Source organism: Ochotona princeps, chromosome 23 (assembly GCF_030435755.1).
Source record: "Ochotona princeps isolate mOchPri1 chromosome 23, mOchPri1.hap1, whole genome shotgun sequence".
NCBI lineage: Eukaryota > Metazoa > Chordata > Mammalia > Lagomorpha > Ochotonidae > Ochotona > Ochotona princeps.
The window spans coordinates 10,575,163-10,578,888 of NC_080854.1; positions in this window are offsets into that span (position 1 = coordinate 10,575,163).

A 3,726-nucleotide genomic window follows, 5' to 3' on the forward strand; every position below is an offset into this window, starting at 1 on the left:
CTGGATCAGAAGTAGAACAGCTGGCATAGGATGTGTTGTAAGTAGTGACTCAACTCACTTCTCCACAGCAGCACCTCCTGCCTCTGCTTTGGGACTTGTAGGGGTTACAATTCTATGCAATGTAATTAGCGCCGATGCTATCCAGTGCCCAAGATCCTGGTTGTTCTCTTTGGGAAGGCAATAGCAGAACTTGGACTAGGAGAGCACAGGAGACAGAGTGAATGCCTTTAAATGAAGTGCCTTGAGTTAGTCAACGCACACCATTCTCCGAGTCCCTAGTTCCTCCCTTCTCCAAGGGTCTCTCTGTGTTTCAGAGAAAGTTCTTTTTGGGAACTTGATTATGTAGCAAAAAATTTTTATATGTGAATAATAATCTCATTTTATTCCAGAGCTCTTAGTTCTGACCTGTAACTTTAGCCTGAGATCTTGCCCACTACAATGAACTCAGAGATAATGAGGAACTGGAAGGCCGCCCTCTGATTCATGACTCCAACTCGAGCTGTACTTATGATAATGGATCCGGGTTGAGCACCCTTGGGAAAATGTGTATTTTGGGGAGGAAGATGCCTGGACAGTATATTGAGATTTCCTGTTCTGCCAAGAGCAATTTGTGAGTTAATGAGTGTATTTATAGGTACATTACAGGTCCTTTATCATTTCAAAAATCAATGAAGTAATTTCTAAAGGAAGTTAGAGTGATTTGTGGCTATCAGCTGCCTCTGTTCTATCAGAAAAAGGAAAAAGAATTCATCCATTAGGGAAAACTGGAAAATGGAATAGTTTGCCAGAAGGAAAACTTGACTTCAATATGACTGAATGAGAAGTTGGGATAAAGGAAGATACTATTTAAAACAGAGGTATATATTTTTTTGTTCGTCAAAAGTCTTTGCAAAAAGCTATAGACACTTTTTATTTTCCTGCTAAACCCACCAGTTAATACCAAGAACTACAATTTATTAAGGACTTCCGACACTACCAGTTTCTTGCTAAATACTTTGTTAGTTCTCCCTTCTTCACATCCCAGCTTTACAGTCAAGGAGCATGAAGATGTAGTCATTGTAATTACAAGGAGATGTGATGACTTTACAAAATGAGTGATGCAGGTTTAGGAGCAGAGTGGCTTTGAACTCAGTGCTACGTCACTCCAAATGTACCTGTTATTACCAGATTGCCTCTACAGACATATATAATTTATTAACAGTACAAACATGTGTTTTTCATCTTATAAATTCACTTAGCCCGTTTAAGTTAAAAATCTATTGAGTTATCCTGGCGGTAGAAGCTTACAGGAAGGTTACTTAACCCATGCTAAGCCTAGAGACCTAATATGACAACCTGGGGTCTGTCTTCTCAAGGAGTGTACAGCAGTGACGGAAAGAGCAGCGTGTATGCTACATTTTGCTCAATGATGCGAGAACGCACGAGACTGAAAGTAGAGCAGAGGGGCCAACTCTCCTAACACAACGTGGGAACATTTCACTGCATACGGCAAATCATTGGCTGTTTTTCCAAACTGCTGACCTCCATTCAAGTAGAAGATAGCAGCGAATGAGCTAAGATTGTTTACTCAGTTTTAGGAAAACTCCCATCTGGGTTTCTGCGTAGTGCACCGGAAAGGGTGTATTTCTAGACAAGGGAAATCTCCTTCTCCCAAATATAGAACCTCTAAGAAACTGTGTTCCAAATTTAGAAACAAACTTTAAACTTTGGTGTTTGTAAAGTAGGTGGGATGAGGGAAAGTACGAGCTTTGAGCAACGAGGTAGATTTCATTTTCTACTTTCTACTCATTGGCAATTCTAAATTAGGTACAAAAAGACTCACAAACAATAATTTTTCTGTTGTTTACACGCAATAGGCTATCTGTGTTCTTGATTGGCAAAACGCAAGTTTTTCTATAAAACTAGAGCTTTCAATATAATGGGCACAACTTTCAAAAGCTATAACATCTATTCTGCAAAAGCCCTGCCAAATAATCTCTTTCCTAGTTAAATTCTGCTGTTTGTTCTAATCCAGAAAAGAAAAATGTCTTGTAAATGCAAATGTGGAAAAAAATGATAAGAACTACATTCAGATTACAGAGAGCGTATTGGAAGGGATGGCATCATTATTAGATTTTATTAATATGCTTATTGGCGCGGGTGGCACATTTTATACCACATACTCACACGTCTCAGTCGTTTGTCACTACAGTCATGAAATAAGCCAGATGAGATTTTGTTTTCTATGTTTCAGTTGAGGAAATAGCTTCCAAAATGGTCATGACCTTCCTTGAGATTGTCCAACTCTTACGAATGATCAGCAGGGGCCCTGGCATGGTAGCCTAGTGGTTGAAGTCCTTGCCTTGCACGTACCTGAATCCCTCATGGGCACTGGTTTGTGTTCCTGTGGCCCCACTTCCCATCCAGCTCCCTGCTTGTGACCTGGGAGAGCAGTCGAGGACGGCCCAAGGTCTTGGGACCCTGCACCCATGTGGGAGATTGGGAAGAGGCTCCTGGCCCCTGCTTCGGATCGGCTCAGCTCCAGTCGTTGTGGCCATTTGGGGAGTGAATCTCTGTCTCTGCTCTGTAAATCTGATTTTCCAACAAAAAATAAAAATCTAGAAAAAAAAATGATCAGCAGCCAAATCCAGTTTTAGTCAAATGCAAGTTTTGTGTTGTCTACTAATGGTGTGAAGAGGTCAACTAGACTATGGCAGGCCTCCTGAAACTTAATAAAAAATAATTTTAGATTCTACGAACAGTACAAGGTAAAAATGAAGCAATTTCTATTTTATTCATTTAATAAACATTTATTGAAGGGAAATAATTGTGATGGAAGTAACAATGGAAACCCAAAGATGAATAAAGATATACTTCTCCTTTATCCAGGACTATCTACATATATCTGTCTACATAAACTGAAATATAATCTGGAATTAGAAGAATGACGTAGACATGAATCTGTTTTTGAGACATTTAGCATAGTCAAAGGGACTGACGATGAAAAGCAGTAATAAAAGTTAGGTAGAATCCTGTTTACACTGTTTCCACCCTTCGTCATTTGTTTAAATCAGCTTGAAGTCACAGTTGCCTTTAGCCTCACTGGGTCTGGTTGTTGAGGTCAGTGCATCACCATTGTGCAAGTGTCTTCCAAATCCTGTGCTGGGTGCAAGCAATACTGACCCATCTTGCTGCTTCCTGTCAAATCCTGGGAGATAAGTATACTGCTGGATTAGCAGACTTTATAATGGAACTCTACGGAACTCAGCTGGGCACATTTGACATTGTATTCTTTGTTTGCAGACCTGAGATGTGGTGTCTTTAAGTCTTCATAAAACCCACTGTAGAGTAAGATGCTAAGATGCTATTTTCTCTGCCTAGCTTGGAAAGTGACCTTTCCTATTTCGGACTGCAGATGGAGCCTTACAAGTCTGTCCATAAAACTCTCCCTCTGTGTGTTTGCATTTCTTGCCCCTGGAAGTTTCACAATTATTCCTGGCCCTTGAGATTTTATTCTCTTCTCTTCTGCAGAAAGATAAATTTCTTTGAATGTTTATTTCAATGCCTTTTAGATAAAGCTCTTTGTTCCCTCCACACAATTTTCTCCTTGATTTCATGCTCCTTCCTATCCTTCAGACACATCCATCAACTCACCCATCAGAGTCTTGAATATGATTGGAAATACATTTCCCTTAAGTAAAAAACAATTTTATGGAAGTGCTTTTTATTATTCTCAGTTTAACAGTT